At 39.0% G+C, this 19,927-nt stretch overlaps 33 non-coding genes across 33 annotated transcripts; all 33 read right to left on the bottom strand.

The window, feature by feature from the left end:
• Positions 1 to 3,179: 3,179 nt before the first annotated feature.
• Positions 3,180 to 3,250, bottom strand: Trnag-gcc (transfer RNA glycine (anticodon GCC)). The gene has a single exon. It is a non-coding gene; the product is annotated as a tRNA-Gly (tRNA).
• Positions 3,251 to 3,935: 685 nt separating this feature from the next.
• On the bottom strand, positions 3,936 to 4,006 carry Trnag-ccc (transfer RNA glycine (anticodon CCC)). The gene has a single exon. It is a non-coding gene; the product is annotated as a tRNA-Gly (tRNA).
• A 1,005-nt stretch (positions 4,007 to 5,011) lies between these two features.
• Positions 5,012 to 5,082, bottom strand: Trnag-gcc (transfer RNA glycine (anticodon GCC)). Its single transcript has one exon. It is a non-coding gene; the product is annotated as a tRNA-Gly (tRNA).
• Positions 5,083 to 5,229: 147 nt separating this feature from the next.
• On the bottom strand, positions 5,230 to 5,300 carry Trnag-ccc (transfer RNA glycine (anticodon CCC)). Its single transcript has one exon. It is a non-coding gene; the product is annotated as a tRNA-Gly (tRNA).
• A 369-nt stretch (positions 5,301 to 5,669) lies between these two features.
• Trnag-ccc (transfer RNA glycine (anticodon CCC)) lies at positions 5,670 to 5,740 on the bottom strand. Its single transcript has one exon. It is a non-coding gene; the product is annotated as a tRNA-Gly (tRNA).
• A 591-nt stretch (positions 5,741 to 6,331) lies between these two features.
• Positions 6,332 to 6,402, bottom strand: Trnag-ccc (transfer RNA glycine (anticodon CCC)). The gene has a single exon. It is a non-coding gene; the product is annotated as a tRNA-Gly (tRNA).
• Positions 6,403 to 6,552: 150 nt separating this feature from the next.
• Trnag-ccc (transfer RNA glycine (anticodon CCC)) lies at positions 6,553 to 6,623 on the bottom strand. The gene has a single exon. It is a non-coding gene; the product is annotated as a tRNA-Gly (tRNA).
• Positions 6,624 to 6,993: 370 nt separating this feature from the next.
• On the bottom strand, positions 6,994 to 7,064 carry Trnag-gcc (transfer RNA glycine (anticodon GCC)). Its single transcript has one exon. It is a non-coding gene; the product is annotated as a tRNA-Gly (tRNA).
• Positions 7,065 to 7,435: 371 nt separating this feature from the next.
• Trnan-guu (transfer RNA asparagine (anticodon GUU)) lies at positions 7,436 to 7,506 on the bottom strand. The gene has a single exon. It is a non-coding gene; the product is annotated as a tRNA-Asn (tRNA).
• A 589-nt stretch (positions 7,507 to 8,095) lies between these two features.
• On the bottom strand, positions 8,096 to 8,166 carry Trnag-gcc (transfer RNA glycine (anticodon GCC)). The gene has a single exon. It is a non-coding gene; the product is annotated as a tRNA-Gly (tRNA).
• A 372-nt stretch (positions 8,167 to 8,538) lies between these two features.
• Trnag-gcc (transfer RNA glycine (anticodon GCC)) lies at positions 8,539 to 8,609 on the bottom strand. Its single transcript has one exon. It is a non-coding gene; the product is annotated as a tRNA-Gly (tRNA).
• A 589-nt stretch (positions 8,610 to 9,198) lies between these two features.
• On the bottom strand, positions 9,199 to 9,269 carry Trnag-ccc (transfer RNA glycine (anticodon CCC)). Its single transcript has one exon. It is a non-coding gene; the product is annotated as a tRNA-Gly (tRNA).
• A 1,028-nt stretch (positions 9,270 to 10,297) lies between these two features.
• Positions 10,298 to 10,368, bottom strand: Trnag-gcc (transfer RNA glycine (anticodon GCC)). The gene has a single exon. It is a non-coding gene; the product is annotated as a tRNA-Gly (tRNA).
• Positions 10,369 to 10,739: 371 nt separating this feature from the next.
• Trnag-gcc (transfer RNA glycine (anticodon GCC)) lies at positions 10,740 to 10,810 on the bottom strand. Its single transcript has one exon. It is a non-coding gene; the product is annotated as a tRNA-Gly (tRNA).
• A 370-nt stretch (positions 10,811 to 11,180) lies between these two features.
• Trnag-gcc (transfer RNA glycine (anticodon GCC)) lies at positions 11,181 to 11,251 on the bottom strand. Its single transcript has one exon. It is a non-coding gene; the product is annotated as a tRNA-Gly (tRNA).
• Positions 11,252 to 11,622: 371 nt separating this feature from the next.
• Trnag-gcc (transfer RNA glycine (anticodon GCC)) lies at positions 11,623 to 11,693 on the bottom strand. Its single transcript has one exon. It is a non-coding gene; the product is annotated as a tRNA-Gly (tRNA).
• An 809-nt stretch (positions 11,694 to 12,502) lies between these two features.
• On the bottom strand, positions 12,503 to 12,573 carry Trnan-guu (transfer RNA asparagine (anticodon GUU)). Its single transcript has one exon. It is a non-coding gene; the product is annotated as a tRNA-Asn (tRNA).
• A 149-nt stretch (positions 12,574 to 12,722) lies between these two features.
• Positions 12,723 to 12,793, bottom strand: Trnac-gca (transfer RNA cysteine (anticodon GCA)). The gene has a single exon. It is a non-coding gene; the product is annotated as a tRNA-Cys (tRNA).
• Positions 12,794 to 12,942: 149 nt separating this feature from the next.
• On the bottom strand, positions 12,943 to 13,013 carry Trnag-gcc (transfer RNA glycine (anticodon GCC)). Its single transcript has one exon. It is a non-coding gene; the product is annotated as a tRNA-Gly (tRNA).
• A 149-nt stretch (positions 13,014 to 13,162) lies between these two features.
• Positions 13,163 to 13,233, bottom strand: Trnan-guu (transfer RNA asparagine (anticodon GUU)). Its single transcript has one exon. It is a non-coding gene; the product is annotated as a tRNA-Asn (tRNA).
• Positions 13,234 to 13,822: 589 nt separating this feature from the next.
• On the bottom strand, positions 13,823 to 13,893 carry Trnag-gcc (transfer RNA glycine (anticodon GCC)). Its single transcript has one exon. It is a non-coding gene; the product is annotated as a tRNA-Gly (tRNA).
• A 371-nt stretch (positions 13,894 to 14,264) lies between these two features.
• Positions 14,265 to 14,335, bottom strand: Trnag-gcc (transfer RNA glycine (anticodon GCC)). Its single transcript has one exon. It is a non-coding gene; the product is annotated as a tRNA-Gly (tRNA).
• A 589-nt stretch (positions 14,336 to 14,924) lies between these two features.
• Positions 14,925 to 14,995, bottom strand: Trnag-ccc (transfer RNA glycine (anticodon CCC)). The gene has a single exon. It is a non-coding gene; the product is annotated as a tRNA-Gly (tRNA).
• A 1,028-nt stretch (positions 14,996 to 16,023) lies between these two features.
• Positions 16,024 to 16,094, bottom strand: Trnag-gcc (transfer RNA glycine (anticodon GCC)). The gene has a single exon. It is a non-coding gene; the product is annotated as a tRNA-Gly (tRNA).
• Positions 16,095 to 16,465: 371 nt separating this feature from the next.
• On the bottom strand, positions 16,466 to 16,536 carry Trnag-gcc (transfer RNA glycine (anticodon GCC)). Its single transcript has one exon. It is a non-coding gene; the product is annotated as a tRNA-Gly (tRNA).
• A 588-nt stretch (positions 16,537 to 17,124) lies between these two features.
• Trnan-guu (transfer RNA asparagine (anticodon GUU)) lies at positions 17,125 to 17,195 on the bottom strand. Its single transcript has one exon. It is a non-coding gene; the product is annotated as a tRNA-Asn (tRNA).
• Positions 17,196 to 17,344: 149 nt separating this feature from the next.
• Positions 17,345 to 17,415, bottom strand: Trnag-gcc (transfer RNA glycine (anticodon GCC)). The gene has a single exon. It is a non-coding gene; the product is annotated as a tRNA-Gly (tRNA).
• Positions 17,416 to 17,564: 149 nt separating this feature from the next.
• On the bottom strand, positions 17,565 to 17,635 carry Trnan-guu (transfer RNA asparagine (anticodon GUU)). The gene has a single exon. It is a non-coding gene; the product is annotated as a tRNA-Asn (tRNA).
• A 370-nt stretch (positions 17,636 to 18,005) lies between these two features.
• Positions 18,006 to 18,076, bottom strand: Trnag-gcc (transfer RNA glycine (anticodon GCC)). Its single transcript has one exon. It is a non-coding gene; the product is annotated as a tRNA-Gly (tRNA).
• Positions 18,077 to 18,226: 150 nt separating this feature from the next.
• Trnag-gcc (transfer RNA glycine (anticodon GCC)) lies at positions 18,227 to 18,297 on the bottom strand. Its single transcript has one exon. It is a non-coding gene; the product is annotated as a tRNA-Gly (tRNA).
• Positions 18,298 to 18,445: 148 nt separating this feature from the next.
• Trnag-gcc (transfer RNA glycine (anticodon GCC)) lies at positions 18,446 to 18,516 on the bottom strand. Its single transcript has one exon. It is a non-coding gene; the product is annotated as a tRNA-Gly (tRNA).
• An 810-nt stretch (positions 18,517 to 19,326) lies between these two features.
• On the bottom strand, positions 19,327 to 19,397 carry Trnag-gcc (transfer RNA glycine (anticodon GCC)). The gene has a single exon. It is a non-coding gene; the product is annotated as a tRNA-Gly (tRNA).
• Positions 19,398 to 19,766: 369 nt separating this feature from the next.
• Positions 19,767 to 19,837, bottom strand: Trnag-ucc (transfer RNA glycine (anticodon UCC)). The gene has a single exon. It is a non-coding gene; the product is annotated as a tRNA-Gly (tRNA).
• Positions 19,838 to 19,927: the final 90 nt, after the last annotated feature.

Raw genomic sequence — 19,927 nt, forward strand, 5'->3', positions numbered from 1 at the left:
CCCGGCCGCCAGTGAGCAGGCGAGCAGCTACCACTGAACCAACGATACGATACATAGGTAACAAACAGAATTCTTTCATTTCCAATATTCTCATTAATGCTTTGAATTTCATTCCAACAAAAGGAACTAGAATTAAACTTTCCATGATTTAATTCGTTTTTTGTGTATTCTTCATTAACGAGTTTCATTGCATCGACCGGGAATCGAACCAGGACCGCCCGCGCGGTATTCAAGCGTTCTAACACTGAACCACCAATGCGATATGTGGGTAACCGAACAGAATTCTTTCCTTTGCCATATTCTCATTAATTTTTTGGATTTCATTCCAACAAAAGGAACACTAAATACACTTTCCATGATTTACTTTGATTTTTTAATTAATGAGTTCAACAGAATTTCATTGCACCGACCGGGAATCGAACCCGGGCTGCCCGGGTAGCAGGCAAGCATCCTACCACGGAATAACGGATGCGATATATAATACATAATTCTTTCATTTCCCATATTCTAATTCCAACCAAGAAAACTCGAATTCAACTTTCCATGATTTACTTCGATTTTTATGTCTTCTTCATTAATGATTTTAACAAAATTTCACGAACCGCGGGACGATTGCGTGGCAGGTGAGCATTCTACCATGGAACAACCGATGCGATGCATGGGCAACAAACATAATTCTTTCATCTCCCATATTCTCATTAATGATTTGAATTTCATTCCAGAAAAGAAACTCGAATTACACTTTTCATGACTTACATCGTTGTTTATGTATTCTTCATTAATGAGTTTGACAAAAATTTCATTGATTTGACCGGGAATCGAACCCGGGCTTGCGCCGTGGAAGGCGAGAAATCTTGCATGGAAGCACTAATGCGATACATAGGTAACAAACAGAATGCTTTCGTTTACCACATTCTGGTTAATTCTTTGAATTTCATTCCAACAAAAGGAACTCGAATTATAATTTCCATAATTAACCTCGTTTTTTGTGTATTCTTTATTAATGAGTTTGACAAAATTTCAACGAATAGACCGGGAATCGGCCGCGGGCCGCCCGCGTGGAAGACGAGCAGCTACAACGGAACCACCGATGCGATACATAGGTAACAAACATAATTCTTTCATTTACCATATTCTCATTAATTCTTTGAATTTCATTCTAACAAAAGGATCTCGAATTAAACTTTCATGATTTACTGCGTTTTTTATGTATTCTTCATTAATGTAATTGACAAATTTTCGTTGTATCGACCTGGAATCGACCTCGGGCGTCCCGCTTGGAATGCGAGCATTCTACCACTGAACAACAGATGCGATACTCAGGTAGCAAACATAATTCTTTCATTTACCAGATTCTCATTAATTCTTTGAATTTCATACCAACAACAGGAACTCGAATTACACTTTCATGATTTACTTCGTTTTTAACCATTCTTCACAATTTAGTTTGATACAATTTCATTGAACTTATCGGGAATTGAACCCGGGCCGCCCGCGTGGTAGGCGTCCATTCTACAACTGATCCCACGATGCGATGCATAGATTCCAAACATAATGCTTTCATTTACCATATTCTCATTAATTCTTTGCATTTCACTCCAACAATCAGAAACTCAAATTACACTTTCATGATTTACTTAGTTTTTTGTGTTCTCTTCACAATTCAGTTTGACAAAATTTCATTGCAACGACCGGGAATCGAATCCAGGCAACCCGCGTGGCAGGCGAGCATTCCACCACTGAACCACCGATGCGATACATAGGTGACAAACAGAATGCTGTAATTTCTGATATTCTCATGAATTCTTTGAATTTCATACCAACAAAAGGAACTCGACTTAGACTTTAATGATTTACTTCGTTTTTTATGTATTCTTCAGAATTGAGTTTTACAAAATTTAATTGTATGACGCAGATTGAACCTGAGCAGCCCGCGTGGTAGGCCAGCATTCTAACATTAAACGACCGATGCGATACATAGGTAACAAACAGAATGCTTCAGTGTACAATATTCTGATTAATTGTTTGAATTTATTTCCAACAAAAGACAAATACACTTTCATGATTTACTTAGTTTTTTATGTATTCTTCATTAATGAGTTTGACAAAATTTCATTGCATACACCGGGAATCGAAACCGGGTCGCCACCGTCGCAGGCGAGCATTCTACCACTGAACCACCGATGCGATATATTGTTCACAAAACAGAATTCTTTCCTTTGCCATATTGTCATTAATGCTTTGAATTTCATTCCAACAAAAGAACTCGAATTACACTCTCATTATTTACTTCTTTTTTATGTATTCTTCATTAATGAGTTTGACAAAATTTCATTGCATTGACCGGGAATCGAACCAGGGCAGCCCGCGTGGCAGGCGAGCATTCTACCACTGAACGACCGATGCGATATATTGTTCACAGAACAGAATTCTTTACTTTGCCATATTGTACATTAATGCTTCAAATTTCATTCAAACAAAAGGACTCGAATTACACTCTCATTATTTACTTCGTTTTTTATGTATTCTTCATTAATGTGTTTGACAATATTTCACTGCATCGACCGGGAATCGAAAGCGGCTCCCCCGCGTGGCAGGGGAGCATTCTACCACTGAACCACCGATGCGTTATATTGTTCGCAAAAATGAACTCTTTCCTTTGCCATATTCTCATTAATGCTTTGAATTTAATTCCAACAAAATGACTCGAATTACACTCTCAATATTTACTTCGGTTTTTATGTATTCTTCATTAATGAGTTTGACAAAATTTCATTGCATCGACCGGGGCTCCCCTGCGTGGCAGGGGAGCATTCTACCACTGAACCACCAATGCGATATATTGTTCACAAAACAGAATTCTTTCCTTTGCCATATTCTCATTAATGCTTTGAATTTAATTCCAACAAAAGAACTCGAATTACACTCTCATTATTTACTTCGTTTTTTATGTATTCTTAATCAATGACTTTGACAAAATTTCATTGTATCCATAGGGAATAAAACCCGGGCCGCCCGCGTGGCAGGCGAGCATTCTACCACTGAACCACCGATGCGGTATATTGATCACAGAACAGAAGTCTTTACTTTGCAATATTGTCATTAATGCTTTGATTTAACTCTCATTATTTACTTTGTTTTTTATGTATTCTTCATTAATGACTTTGACAAACATTCATTGCATCGACCGGGAATCGAACCCGGGCAGCCCGCGTGGCAGGCGAACATTCTACCATTGAACCACCGATGCGATATATTGATCACAGAACAGAATTCTTTACTTTGCAATATTGTCATTAATGCTTTGATTTAACTCTCATTATTCACTTTGTTTTTTATGAATTCTTCATTAACGTGACGTGACCCGACACATTGCTGCCATAATCCCTCCATAGTACCCCAGTAGTTGTTGCCCCTGATAGTAGCCCCCTACACCAAAGTGGCAGTTTGCATTGTTTGGGGTGACAATCTAATTAAAAAAGAAAAAAAAAATTAATGTGTTTGACAAAATCGCACCCGGGCCGCCCGCGTGGCAGGCGAGCATTCTACCACTGAACCACCAATGCGATATATCGTTCACAGAACAGAATTCTTTCCGTTGCCATATTCTAATTAATGCTTTGAATGTCATTCCAACAAAAGGAATCGAAATTACACTCTCATTATTTACTTATTTTTGATGTATGCTTCATTAATGAGTTTGACAAAATTTCATTGCATCGACCGGGAATCGAAACCGGGCCGCCCGCGTGGCAGGCGAGCATTCTACCACTGAACAACCGATGCGATTCATCTTTCACAGAACAGATATGTTTCCTTAGCCATTTAATCATTAATGCTTTGAATGTCATTCCAACAAAAGGACTCGAATTACACTCTCATTATTTACTGCGTTTTTTATGTATTCTTCATTAATGAGTTTGACAAAATTTTATTGCATCGACCGGGAATCGAACCACGGCCGCCCGCGTGGGAGGCGAGCATTCTACCACTGAACCACCGATGCGATATATCGTTGATAGAACAGAATTCTTTCCTTTGCCATTTTGTCAAAATTACTTTCAATGTAATTCCGACAAAAGGGCCCGAATTACACTCTCATTATTTACTTCGTTTTTTTATGTATTCTTAATCAATGAGTTTGACAAAATTTCAATAAATCGATCGAAAATCGACCAACGGCAACCAGCGGTGAAGGCGAGCATTCTACCACTGAACCACCTATGCGATATATCGTTCACAGAACAGAATTCTTTCCTTTCCCTTATTCTAATTAATGATTTGAATGACACTCTCATTATTTACATCGTTTTTTATGTATTCTTAATTAATGAGTTTGACAATATTTTCTGCACCGACACGGAATCGACCCTCGGCCGCCCGCGAGGCAGACGAGCATTCTACCACTGAAAAACAGATGCGATATATAGTTCACAGAACAGAACTATTTCCTTTGCCATATTATAATCAATGCTTTGAATGTCATTCAAGCAAAAGTGTTCGATTTACACTCTCATTATTTACTTCGTTTTATATGTATTCTTCATTAATGAGTTTGACAAAATTTAACTACATCGACCGGGAATCGAACCTGGGCCGCCCGCGTGGTAGGCGAGCATTCTACCACTGAACCACCGATAGGATATATCGTTCAGAGATCATAATTCTTTCCTTTGCCATTTTGTCATTAATGCTTTGAATGTCATTCAAACAAAAGGAATCGAAATTACACTCTCATTATTTACTATTGTTTGTATGTATTCTTCATTAATGAGTTTGACAAAATTTCAATGCATCGACCGGAAATCGAACCCGGGATGGCCGCGTGGCAGGCGAGCATTCTACCACTGAACAACCGATGCGATATATCGTTCACAGAACAGAACTATTTCCTTTGCCATATTACAATTAATGCTTTGAATGTGATTCCAACAAAAGGATTCGAATTACACTCTCATTATTTACTTCGTTTTTTATGTATTCTTCATTAATGAGTTTGACAAAATTTCATTGTATCGACCGGGAATCGAACCCGGGCCGCCCGCGTGGCAGGCGAACATTCTACCACTGAACCACCGATGCGATATATCTTTCGCAGAACATAATTCTTCCTTGGCCATTTTGTCATTAATGCGTTGAATGTCATTCCAACAAAAGGAATCGAAATTACACTCTCATTATTTACTTATTTTTATGTATTCTTCATTAATGAGTTTGACAAAATTTCATTGCATCGACCGGGAATCGAACCCGGTCTGCCCGCGTGGGAGGCGAGCATTCTACCACTGAACCACCGATGCGATATATCGTCTACATACATAATTCTTTCCTTTGCCATTATGTCATTAATGCTTTGAATGTCATTCCAACAAAAGGAATCGAAATTACACTCTCATTATTTACTTCGTTTTTTATGTATTCTTCATTAATGAGTATGACAAAATTGCATTGCATCGACCGGGAATCGAACCCGGGCCGCCCGCGGTGCAGGGGAGCATGCTACCACTGAACCACCGATGCGATATATCGTTCACAGAACATAATTCTTTCCTTTGCCATTTTGTCATTAATGCTTTGAATGTCATTCCAACAAAAGGAATCGAAATTACACTCTCATTATTTATTTATTTTTGATGTATTCTTCATTAATGAGTTTGACAAAATTGCATTGCATCGACCGGGAATCGAACCCGGGCCGCCCGCGTGGGAGGCGAGCATTCTACCACTGAACCACCGATGCGATATATCGCTCACGGAACATAATTCTTTCCTTTGCCATTTTGTCGTTAATGCTTTGAATGTCATTCCAACAAAAGGAATCGAAATTACACTGTCATTATTTACTTCGTTTTTCATGTATTCTTCATTAATGAGTTTGACAAAATTTCATTGCATCGACCGGGAATCGCACCCGGGCTGCCCGCGTGGGAGGCGAGCATTCTAACACTGAACCACCGATGGTATATATCGTACACAGAACATAATTCTTTCCTTTGCCATTTTGTCATTAATGCTTTGAATGTCATTCCAACAAAAGGAATCGAAATTTCACTCGCATTATTTACTTATTTTTGATGTATTCTTCATTAATGAGTTTGAATACATTTCATTGCATCGACCGGGAATCGAACACAGGCCGCTCGCGTGGGAGGCGAGCATTCTAACACTGAACCACCGATGGTATATATCGTTCACAGAACATAATTCTTTCCTTTGCCATTTTGTCATTAATACTTTGAATGTCATTCCAACAAAAGGAATCGAAATAACACTGTCATTATTTACTTCGTTTTTTATGTATTCTTCATTAATGAGTTTGACAAAATTTCATTGCATCGACCGGGAATCGAACCCGGGCCGCCCGCGTGGGAGGCGAGCATTCTACCACTGAACCACCGATGGTGTATATCGTACACAGAACATAATTCTTTCCTTTGCCATTTTGTCATTAATGCTTTGAATGTCATTCCAACAAAAGGAATCGAAATTACACTCTCATTATTTACTTCGTTTTTTATGTATTCTTCATTAATGAGTTTGACAAAATTTCATTGCATCAACCGGGAGTCGACCCCGGGCCGCCAACGTGGGAGGCAAGCATTCTACCACTGAACCACCGATGCGATATATCGTCCACAGAACATAATTCTTTCCTTTGCAATTTTGTCATTAATGCTTTGAATGTCATTCCAACAAAAGGAATCGAAATTACACTCTCATTATTTACTTATTTTTGATGTATGCTTCATTAATGAGTTTGACAAAACTTAATTGCATCGACCGGGAATCGGACCTAGGCCGCCTGCGCGGCAGGCGAGCATTCTACCACTGAACCACCGATAGGATATATCGTTCACAGAAAATAATTCTTTCCTTGGCCATTTTGTCATTAATGCTTTGAATGTCATTCCAACAAAAGGAATCGAAATTACACTCTCATTATTTACTTCGTTTTTTATGTATTCTTCATTAATGAGTTTGACAAAATTTCATTGCATCGACCGGGAATCGAACCCGGGCCGCTCGCGTGGCAGGCGAACATTCTACCACTGAACCACCGATGCGATATATCGTTCACAGAACATAATTCTTTCCTTTGCCATTTTGGCATTAATGCTTAAAATGTCATTCCAACAAAAGGAATTGAAATTACACTCTCATTATTTACTTCGTTTTTTATGTATTCTTACTTAATGAGTTTGACAAAATTTCATTGCATCGACCGGGAATCGAACCCGGGCCACTACCGTGGCAGGCGAGCATTCTACCACTGAACCACCGATGCGATATGTCGTTCACAGAACATAATTCTTTCCATTTGCTATTTTGTCATTAATGCTTTGAATGTCATTCCAACAAAAGGAATCGAAATTACACTCTCATTATTTACTTATTTTTGATGTATTCTTGATTAATGAGTTTGACAAAATTTCATTGCATGGACCGGGAATCGAACCCGGGCCGTCCGCGTAACAGGCGAGCATTCTACCACTGAACCACCGATGCGATATATCGTTCACAGAACATAATTCTTTCCTTTGCCATTTTGCCATTAATGCTTTGAATGTCATTCCAACAAAAGGAATCGAAATTACACTCTCATTATTTACTTCTTTTTGATGTATTCTTTATTAATGAGTTTGACAAAATTTCATTGCATCGACCGGGAATCGAACCCGGGTCGCCGCGTGGCAGGCGAACTTTCTACCACTGAACCACCGATGCGATATATCGTTCACAGCACAGAATTTTTTCCTTTGCCATTTTGTCATTGATGCTTTGAACGTCATTCCAACAAAAGGAGTCGAAATTACACTCTCATTATTTACTTATTTTTTATGTATTCTTCATTAATGAGTTTGAAAAAATTTCATTGCATCGACCGGGAATCAAACCAGGGCCGCCCGCGTGTTAGGCTAGCATTCTACCACTTACCCACCGATGCGATATATCGTTCACAGAACATAATTCTTTCCTTTTTCCATTTTGTCATTAATGCTTTGAATGTAATTCAAACAAAACGAATCGAAATTACACTCTCATTATTTACTTATTTTTGATGTATTCTTCATTAATGAGTTTGACAAAATTTCATTGCATCGACCGGGAATCGAAACCGGGCCGCCCGCGTGGCAGGCGAGTATTCTACCACTGAACCACCGATGCGATATATCGTTCACAGAACATAATTCTTTCCTTTGCCATTTTGTCATTAATGCTTTGAACGTAATTCCAATAAAAGGAATCGCAATTACACTCTCATTATTTACTTTGTTTTTTTATGTATTCTGCATTAATGAGTTTGACAAAATTTGATATCATCGACCGGGAATCGAACCCGGGCCACTACCGTGGCAGGCGAGCATTCTACCACTGAACCACCGCTGCGATATATCGTTCACAGAACATAATTCTTTCCTTTGCCATTTTGTCATTAATGCTTTGAATGTCATTCCAACAAAAGGAATCGAAATTACACTCTCATTATTTACATCGTTTTTTACGTATTCTTCATTAATGAGTTTTACAAAATTTCATTGCATCGACCGGGAATCGGACCCGGGCCGCCCGCGTGGCAGGCGAGCATTCTACCACTGAACCACCGATGCGATATATCGTTCACAAAACATAATTCTTTCCTTTGCCATTTTGTCATTAATGCTTTGAATGTCATTCCAACAAAAGGAATCGAAATTACACTCTCATTATTTACTTATTTTTGATGTATTCTTCATTAATGAGTTTGACAAAATTTCATTGCATCGACCGGGAATCGAAACCGGGCCGCCCGCGTGGCAGACGAGCATTCTACTACTGAACCACCGATGCGATATATCGTTCACAAAACAGAATTTTTTCCTTTGCCATTTTGTCATTAATGCTTTGATTGTCATTCCAATAAAAGGAATCGAAATTACACTCTCATTATTTACTTCGTTTTTTATGTATTCCTCATTAATGAGTTTGACAAAATTTCATTGCAACGACCGGGAATCGAGCTCGGGCCCCCCGCGTGGGAGGCGAGCGTTCTACCACTGAACCACCGATGGTATATATCGTTCACAGAACATAATTCTTCCCTTTGCCATTTTGTCATTAATGCTTTGAATGTCATTCCAACAAAAGGAATCGAAATTGCACTCTCATTATATATTATTTTTTATGTATTCTTCATTAATGAGTTTGACAAAATTTCATTGCATCACCCGGGAATCGAACCCGCGCCGCCCGCTTGGGAGGCGAGCATTCTACCACTGAACCACCGATGGTATATATCGTTCACAGAACAGAATTCTTTCCTTTGCCATTTTGTCATTAATTCTTGGAATGTCACTCCAACAAAAGGAATCGAAATTACACTCTCATTGTTTACTTATTTTTTATGTATTCTTCATTAATGAGTTTGACAAAATTTCATTGCACGGGCCGCGCCTCGAAACCGGGCTGCCCGCGTGGCAGGCGAGGATTCTACCACTGAACCACCGATGCGATATATCGTTCACAGAACATAATTCTTTCCTTTGCCATTTTGTCATTAATGCTATGAATGTCATTCCAACAAAAGGACTCGAAATTACACTCTCATTATTTACTTATTTTTTATGTATTCTTCGTTAATGAGTTTGACAAAAGTTCATTGCATCGACCGGGAATCGAACCCGGACCGCCCGCGTGGAAGGCGAGCATTCTACACCTTACCAAACGATGCGATATATCGTCCAAAAGACATAATTCTTTCCTTTGCCATTTTGTCAGTAATGCTTTGAATGTAATTCCAACAAAAGGAATCGAAATTACACTCTCATTATTTACTTCGTTTTTTTTGTATTCTTCATTAATGAGTTTGACAAAATTTCATTGCATCGACCGGGAATCGAACCCGCGCCGCCCGCGTGGCAGCCGAGCCTTCTACCACTGAACCACCGATGCTATATACCGTTCACAGAACATAATTCTTTCCTTTGCCATTTTGTCATTAATGCTTTGAATGTCATTCCAACAAAAGGAATCGAAATTGCACTCTCATTATATATTATTTTTTATGTATTCTTCATTAATGAGTTTGACAAAATTTCATTGCATCGACCGGGAATCGAACACGGGCCGCTCCCGTGGCAGGCGAGCATTCTACCACTGAACAACCGATGCGATATATCGTTCACAGAACAGATTTTTTTCCTTTGCCATTTTGTCATTAATGCTTTGAATGTCATTCCAACAAAGGAATCGAAATTACACTCTCATTATTTACTTATTCTTTATGTATTCTTGATTAATGAGTTTGACACAATTTCATTGCATCGACCGGGAATCGAACCCGGGCCGCCCGCGTGGCAGGCGAGCATTCTACCACTGAACCACCGATGCGATATATCGTTCACAGAACATAATTCTTTCCTTTGCCATTTTGGCATTAATGCTTTGAACGTAATTCCAATAAAAGGAATCGAAATTACACTCTCAATATTTACTTCGTTTTTTATGTATTCTGCATTAATGAGTTTGACAAAATTTGATATCATCGACCGGGAATCGAACCCGGGCCACTACCGTGACAGGCGAGCATTCTACCACTGAACCACCGATGGGATATATCGTTAACAGAACATAATTCTTTCCTGTGCCATTTTGTCATTAATGCTTTGAATGTCATTCCAACAATAGGAATCGAAATTACACTCTCATTATTTACATCGTTTTTTACGTATTCTTCATTAATGAGTTTGACAAAATTTCATTGCATCGACCGGGAATCGGACCCGGGCCGCCCGCGTGGCAGGCGAGCATTCTACCACTGAACCACCGATGCGATATATCGTTCACAAAACATAATTCTTTCCTTTGCCATTTTGTCATTAATGTTTTGAATGTCATTCCAACAAAAGGAATCGAAATTACACTCTCATTATTTACTTATTTTTGATGTATTCTTCATTAATGAGTTTGACAAAATTTCATTGCATCGAATGGGAATCGAACACGGTCCGCTCGCGTGGCAGGCGAGCATTCTACCACTGAACCACCGATGCGATAATTCGTTCACAGAACATAATTCTTTCCTTTGCCATTTTGTCATTAATGCTTTGAATGTCATTCCAACAAAAGGAATCGAAATTACACTCTCATTATTTACTTCGTTTTTTATGTATTCTTCATTAATGAGTTTGACAAAATTTCATTGCATCGACCGGGAATCGAACCCGGGCCGCCCGCGTGGCAGGCGAGCATTCTACCACTGAACCACCGATGCGATATATCGTTCACAGAACATAATTCTTTCCTTTGCCATTTTGGCATTAATGCTTTGAACGTAATTCCAATAAAAGGAATCGAAATTACACTCTCAATATTTACTTCGTTTTTTATGTATTCTGCATTAATGAGTTTGACAAAATTTGATATCATCGACCGGGAATCGAACCCGGGCCACTACCGTGACAGGCGAGCATTCTACCACTGAACCACCGATGGGATATATCGTTAACAGAACATAATTCTTTCCTGTGCCATTTTGTCATTAATGCTTTGAATGTCATTCCAACAATAGGAATCGAAATTACACTCTCATTATTTACATCGTTTTTTACGTATTCTTCATTAATGAGTTTGACAAAATTTCATTGCATCGACCGGGAATCGGACCCGGGCCGCCCGCGTGGCAGGCGAGCATTCTACCACTGAACCACCGATGCGATATATCGTTCACAAAACATAATTCTTTCCTTTGCCATTTTGTCATTAATGTTTTGAATGTCATTCCAACAAAAGGAATCGAAATTACACTCTCATTATTTACTTATTTTTGATGTATTCTTCATTAATGAGTTTGACAAAATTTCATTGCATCGAATGGGAATCGAACACGGTCCGCTCGCGTGGCAGGCGAGCATTCTACCACTGAACCACCGATGCGATAATTCGTTCACAGAACATAATTCTTTCCTTTGCCATTTTGTCATTAATGCTTTGAATGTCATTCCAACAAAAGGAATCGAAATTACACTCTCATTATTTACTTCGTTTTTTATGTATTCTTCATTAATGAGTTTGACAAAATTTCATTGCATCGACCGGGAATTGAACCGGGGCCGCCTCGTGGGAGGCGAGCATTCGACCACTGAACCACCGATGCGATATATCGTTCACAGAACATAATTCTTTCCTTTGCCATTTTGTCATTAATGCTTTGAATGTCATTCCAACAAAAGGATTCGAAATTACACTCTCATTATTTACTTATTTTTGATGTATTCTTGATTAATGAGTTTGACAAAATTTCATTGCATAGACCGGGAATCAAACCCGAGCCGCCCGCGTGGCAGGCGAGCATTCTACCACTGAACAACCGATGCGATAAATCGTTCCCAGAACAGAATTTTTTCCTTTGCCATTTTGTCATTAATGCTTTGAATGTCATTCCAACAAAAGGAATCGAAATTACACTCTCATTATTTACTTATTTTTGATGTATGCTTCATTAATGAGTTTGACAAAATTTCAATGCATCGACCGGGAATCGAACCCGGGCCGTCCGCGTAACAGGCGAGCATTCTACCACTGAACCACCGATGCGATATATCGTTCACAGAACATAATTCTTTCCTTTGCCATTTTGTCATTAATGCTTTGAATGTCATTCCAACAAAAGGAATCGAAATTACACTCTCATTATTTACTTATTTTTGATGTATTCTTCATTAATGAGTTTGACAAAATTTCATTGCATCGACCGGGAATCGAACCCGGGCCGCCTGCGTTGCATGCGAGCATTCTACCACTGAACCACCGATGCGATATATCGTTCACAGAACATAATTCTTTCCTTTGACATGTTGTCATTAATGCTTTGAATGTCATTCCAACAAAAGGAATCGAAATTACACTCTCATTATTTACTTATTTTTGATGTATTGTTGATTAATGAGTTTGACAAAATTTCATTGCATCGACCGGGAATCGAACCCGGGCCGCCCGCGTGGCAGGCGAGCATTCTACCACTGAACCACCGATGCGATAAATTGTTCCCAGAACATAATTCTTTCCTTTGCCATTTTGTCATTAATGCTTTGAATGTCATTCCAACAAAAGGAATCGAAATTACACTCTCATTATTTACTTATTTTTGATGTATTCTTGATTAATGAGTTTGACAAAATTTCATTGCATGGACCGGGAATCGAACCCGGGCCGCCCGCGTAACAGGCGAGCATTCTACCACTGAACCACCGATGCGATATATCGTTCACAGAACATAATTCTTTCCTTTGCCATTTTGCCATTAATGCTTTGAATGTCATTCCAACAAAAGGAATCGAAATTACACTCTCATTATTTACTTCTTTTTGATGTATTCTTTATTAATGAGTTTGACAAAATTTCATTGCATCGACCGGGAATCGAACCCGGGTCGCCGCGTGGCAGGCGAACTTTCTACCACTGAACCACCGATGCGATATATCGTTCACAGCACAGAATTTTTTCCTTTGCCATTTTGTCATTGATGCTTTGAATGTCATTCCAACAAAAGGAGTCGAAATTACACTCTCATTATTTACTTATTTTTTATGTATTCTTCATTAATGAGTTTGAAAAAATTTCATTGCATCGACCGGGAATCAAACCAGGGCCGCCCGCGTGTTAGGCTAGCATTCTACCACTTACCCACCGATGCGATATATCGTTCACAGAACATAATTCTTTCCTTTTTCCATTTTGTCATTAATGCTTTGAATGTAATTCAAACAAAACGAATCGAAATTACACTCTCATTATTTACTTATTTTTGATGTATTCTTCATTAATGAGTTTGACAAAATTTCATTGCATCGACCGGGAATCGAAACCGGGCCGCCCGCGTGGCAGGCGAGTATTCTACCACTGAACCACCGATGCGATATATCGTTCACAGAACATAATTCTTTCCTTTGCCATTTTGTCATTAATGCTTTGAACGTAATTCCAATAAAAGGAATCGCAATTACACTCTCATTATTTACTTTGTTTTTTATGTATTCTGCATTAATGAGTTTGACAAAATTTGATATCATCGACCGGGAATCGAACCCGGGCAACTACCGTGGCAGGCGAGCATTCTACCACTGAACCACCGATGCGATATATCGTTCACAGAACATAATTCTTTCCTTTGCCATTTTGTCATTAATGCTTTGAATGTCATTCCAACAAAAGGAATCGAAATTACACTCTCATTATTTACATCGTTTTTTACGTATTCTTCATTAATGAGTTTTACAAAATTTCATTGCATCGACCGGGAATCGGACCCGGGCCGCCCGCGTGGCAGGCGAGCATTCTACCACTGAACCACCGATGCGATATATCGTTCACAAAACATAATTCTTTCCTTTGCCATTTTGTCATTAATGCTTTGAATGTCATTCCAACAAAAGGAATCGAAATTACACTCTCATTATTTACTTATTTTTGATGTATTCTTCATTAATGAGTTTGACAAAATTTCATTGCATCGACCGGGAATCGAAACCGGGCCGCCCGCGTGGCAGACGAGCATTCTACTACTGAACCACCGATGCGATATATCGTTCACAAAACAGAATTTTTTCCTTTGCCATTTTGTCATTAATGCTTTGATTGTCATTCCAATAAAAGGAATCGAAATTACACTCTCATTATTTACTTCGTTTTTTATGTATTCCTCATTAATGAGTTTGACAAAATTTCATTGCAACGACCGGGAATCGAGCTCGGGCCCCCCGCGTGGGAGGCGAGCGTTCTACCACTGAACCACCGATGGTATATATCGTTCACAGAACATAATTCTTCCCTTTGCCATTTTGTCATTAATGCTTTGAATGTCATTCCAACAAAAGGAATCGAAATTGCACTCTCATTATATATTATTTTTTATGTATTCTTCATTAATGAGTTTGACAAAATTTCATTGCATCACCCGGGAATCGAACCCGCGCCGCCCGCTTGGGAGGCGAGCATTCTACCACTGAACCACCGATGGTATATATCGTTCACAGAACAGAATTCTTTCCTTTGCCATTTTGTCATTAATTCTTGGAATGTCATTCCAACAAAAGGAATCGAAATTACACTCTCATTGTTTACTTATTTTTTATGTATTCTTCATTAATGAGTTTGACAAAATTTCATTGCACGGGCCGCGCCTCGAAACCGGGCTGCCCGCGTGGCAGGCGAGGATTCTACCACTGAACCACCGATGCGATATATCGTTCACAGAACATAATTCTTTCCTTTGCCATTTTGTCATTAATGCTATGAATGTCATTCCAACAAAAGGACTCGAAATTACACTCTCATTATTTACTTATTTTTTATGTATTCTTCGTTAATGAGTTTGACAAAAGTTCATTGCATCGACCGGGAATCGAACCCGGACCGCCCGCGTGGAAGGCGAGCATTCTACACCTTACCAAACGATGCGATATATCGTCCAAAAGACATAATTCTTTCCTTTGCCATTTTGTCAGTAATGCTTTGAATGTAATTCCAACAAAAGGAATCGAAATTACACTCTCATTATTTACTTCGTTTTTTTTGTATTCTTCATTAATGAGTTTGACAAAATTTCATTACATCGACCGGGAATCGAACCCGCGCCGCCCGCGTGGCAGCCGAGCCTTCTACCACTGAACCACCGATGCTATATACCGTTCACAGAACATAATTCTTTCCTTTGCCATTTTGTCATTAATGCTTTGAATGTCATTCCAACAAAAGGAATCGAAATTGCACTCTCATTATATATTATTTTTTATGTATTCTTCATTAATGAGTTTGACAAAATTTCATTGCATCGACCGGGAATCGAACACGGGCCGCTCCCGTGGCAGGCGAGCATTCTACCACTGAACAACCGATGCGATATATCGTTCACAGAACAGATTTTTTTCCTTTGCCATTTTGTCATTAATGCTTTGAATGTCATTCCAACAAAGGAATCGAAATTACACTCTCATTATTTACTTATTCTTTATGTATTCTTGATTAATGAGTTTGACAAAATTTCATTGCATCGACCGGGAATCGAACCCGGGCCGCCCGCGTGGCAGGCGAGCATTCTACCACTGAACCACCGATGCGATATATCGTTCACAGAACATAATTCTTTCCTTTGCCATTTTGGCATTAATGCTTTGAACGTAATTCCAATAAAAGGAATCGAAATTACACTCTCAATATTTACTTCGTTTTTTATGTATTCTGCATTAATGAGTTTGACAAAATTTGATATCATCGACCGGGAATCGAACCCGGGCCACTACCGTGACAGGCGAGCATTCTACCACTGAACCACCGATGGGATATATCGTTAACAGAACATAATTCTTTCCTGTGCCATTTTGTCATTAATGCTTTGAATGTCATTCCAACAATAGGAATCGAAATTACACTCTCATTATTTACATCGTTTTTTACGTATTCTTCATTAATGAGTTTGACAAAATTTCATTGCATCGACCGGGAATCGGACCCGGGCCGCCCGCGTGGCAGGCGAGCATTCTACCACTGAACCACCGATGCGATATATCGTTCACAAAACATAATTCTTTCCTTTGCCATTTTGTCATTAATGTTTTGAATGTCATTCCAACAAAAGGAATCGAAATTACACTCTCATTATTTACTTATTTTTGATGTATTCTTCATTAATGAGTTTGACAAAATTTCATTGCATCGACCGGGAATTGAACCGGGGCCGCCTCGTGGGAGGCGAGCATTCGACCACTGAACCACCGATGCGATATATCGTTCACAGAACATAATTCTTTCCTTTGCCATTTTGTCATTAATGCTTTGAATGTCATTCCAACAAAAGGATTCGAAATTACACTCTCATTATTTACTTATTTTTGATGTATTCTTGATTAATGAGTTTGACAAAATTTCATTGCATAGACCGGGAATCAAACCCGAGCCGCCCGCGTGGCAGGCGAGCATTCTACCACTGAACAACCGATGCGATAAATCGTTCCCAGAACAGAATTTTTTCCTTTGCCATTTTGTCATTAATGCTTTGAATGTCATTCAAACAAAAGGAATCGAAATTACACTCTCATTATTTACTTATTTTTGATGTATGCTTCATTAATGAGTTTGACAAAATTTCATTGCATCGACCGGGAATCGAACCCGGGCCGTCCGCGTAACAGGCGAGCATTCTACCACTGAACCACCGATGCGATATATCGTTCACAGAACATAATTCTTTCCTTTGCCATTTTGTCATTAATGCTTTGAATGTCATTCCAACAAAAGGAATCGAAATTACACTCTCATTATTTACTTATTTTTGATGTATTCTTCATTAATGAGTTTGACAAAATTTCATTGCATCGACCGGGAATCGAACCCGGGCCGCCCGCGTGGCAGGCGAACTTTCTACCACTGAACCACCGATGCGATATATCGTTCACAGAACATAATTCTTTCCTTTGCCATTTTGTCATTAATGCTTTGAATGTCATTCCAACAAAAGAAATCGAAATTACACTCTCATTATTTACTTATTTTTGATGTATTCTTCATTAATGAGTTTAACAAAATCTTATTGCATCGACCGGGAATCGAACCCGGGCCGCCCGCGTAACAGGCGAGCATTCTACCACTGAACCACCGATGCGATATATCGTTCACAGAACATAATTCTTTCCTTTGCCATTTTGTCATTAATGCTTTGAATGTCATTCCAACAAAAGGAATCGAAATTACACTCTCATTGTTTACTTATTTTTGATGTATTCTTCATTAATGAGTTTGACAAAATTTCATTGCATCGAATGGGAATCGAACACGGTCCGCTCGCGTGGCAGGCGAGTATTCTACCACTGAACCACCGATGCGATACACCGTTCACAAAACAGAATTCTTTCCTTTGCCATTTTGTCATTAATTCTTTGAATGTCATTCTAACAAAAGGAATCGAAATTACACTCTCATTATTTACTTCGTTTTTTATGTATTCTTGATTAACGAGTTTGACAAAATTTCATTGCATCGACCGGGAATCGAACCCGGTGCGCTCGCGTGGCAGGCGAGCATTCTACCACTGAACCACCGATGCGATATATCGTTCACAGAACATAATTCTTTCCTTTGCCATTTTGTCATTAATTCTTTGAATGTCATTCCAACAAAAGGAATCGAAATTACACTCTCATTATTTACTTCGTTTTTTATGTATTCTTCATTAATGAGTTTGACAAAATTTCATTGCATCGACCGGGAATCGAACCCGGGCCGCCCGCGTGGCAGGCGAGCATTCTACCACTGAACCACCGATGCGATATGTCGTTCACAGAAAATATTCTTTCCTTTGCCATTTTGTCATTAAAGCTTTGAATGTCATTCCAACAAAAGGAATCGAAATTACACTCTCATTATTTACTTATTTTTGATGTATTCTTCATTAATGAGTTTGACAAAATTTCATTGCATCGACCGGGAATCGAACCCGGGCCGCCCGCGTGGCAGGCGAGCATTCTACCACTGAACCACCGATGCGATATATCGTTCACAGAACATAATTCTTTCCTTTGCCATATTGTCATTAATACTTTGAATGTCATTCCAACAGAAGGAATCGAAATTACACTCTCATTATTTACTTATTTTTGATGTATTCTTCATTAATGAGTTTACAAAATTTCATTGCATCGACCGGGAATCGAACCCGGGCCACCCACGTGGCAGGTTAGCATTCTATCACAGAACCAACGATGCGATACATCGTTCACATGACATAATTCTTTCCTTTGCCACTTTGTCATTAATGCTTTTAACATCATTCCAACAAAAGGAATCGAAATTACACTCTCATTATTTACTTCGTTTTTTATGTATTCTTCATTAATGAGTTTGACAAAATTTCGTTGCTTCGACCGGGAATCGAACCTGGCCGCACGCGTAGCAGGCGAGCATTCTACCACTGAACTACCGATGCGATATATCGTTCCCAGAACAGAATTTTTTCCTTTGCCATTTTGTCATTAATACTTTGAATGTCAGTTCAACAAAAGGAATCGACATTACACTCTCATTATTTACTTCGTTTTTTATGTATTCTTGATTAATGAGTTTGACAAAATTTCATTGCATCGATCGGGAATCGAAACTGGGCCGCGCGCGTGGCAGGCGAGCATTCTACCACTGAACCACCGATACGATATATCGTTAACAGAACATAATTCTTTCCTTTGCAATTTTGTCATTAATGCTTTGAAAGTCATTCCAACAAAAGGAATCGAAATTACACTCTCATTATTTGCTCATTTTTTTATGTATTCTTCATTAATGAGTTTGGCAAAATTTCATTGCATCGACCGGGAATCGAACCCGCGCCGCTCGCGTGGCAGGCCAGCATTCTACCACTGAACCACCGATGCGATATATCGTTCACAGAACATAATTCTTTCCTTTGCCATTTTGTCATTAATTCTTTGAATGTCATTCCTTCAAAAGGAATCGAAATTACTCTCTCATTAATTACTTATTTTTGTTGTATTCTTGATTAATGAGTTTGACAAAATTTCATTGCATCGACCGGGAATCGAACCTGGGCCGCATGCGTGGCAGGCGAGCATTCTACCACTGAACCACCGATGCGATATATCGTTCACAGAACATAATTCTTTCCTTTGCCATTTTGTCATTAATGCTTTGAATGTCATTCCAACAGAAGGAATCGAAATTACACTCTCATTATTTACTTATTTTTGATGTATTCTTCATTAATGAGTTTGACAAAATTTCATTGCATCGACCGGGAATCGAATCAGGGCCGCCCGCGTGGAAGGCGAGCATTCTACCACTGAACCACCGATGCGTTATATCGCTCACAGAACATAATTCTTTCCTTTGCCATTTTGTCATTAATGCTTTGAATGTCATTCCAACAAAAGGAATCGAAATTACA

The sequence above is a fragment of the Euprymna scolopes genome, chromosome 7, assembly GCF_053919585.1.
Source record: "Euprymna scolopes isolate OS-2025 chromosome 7, ASM5391958v1, whole genome shotgun sequence".
In the NCBI taxonomy this organism is placed as follows: domain Eukaryota; kingdom Metazoa; phylum Mollusca; class Cephalopoda; order Sepiida; family Sepiolidae; genus Euprymna; species Euprymna scolopes.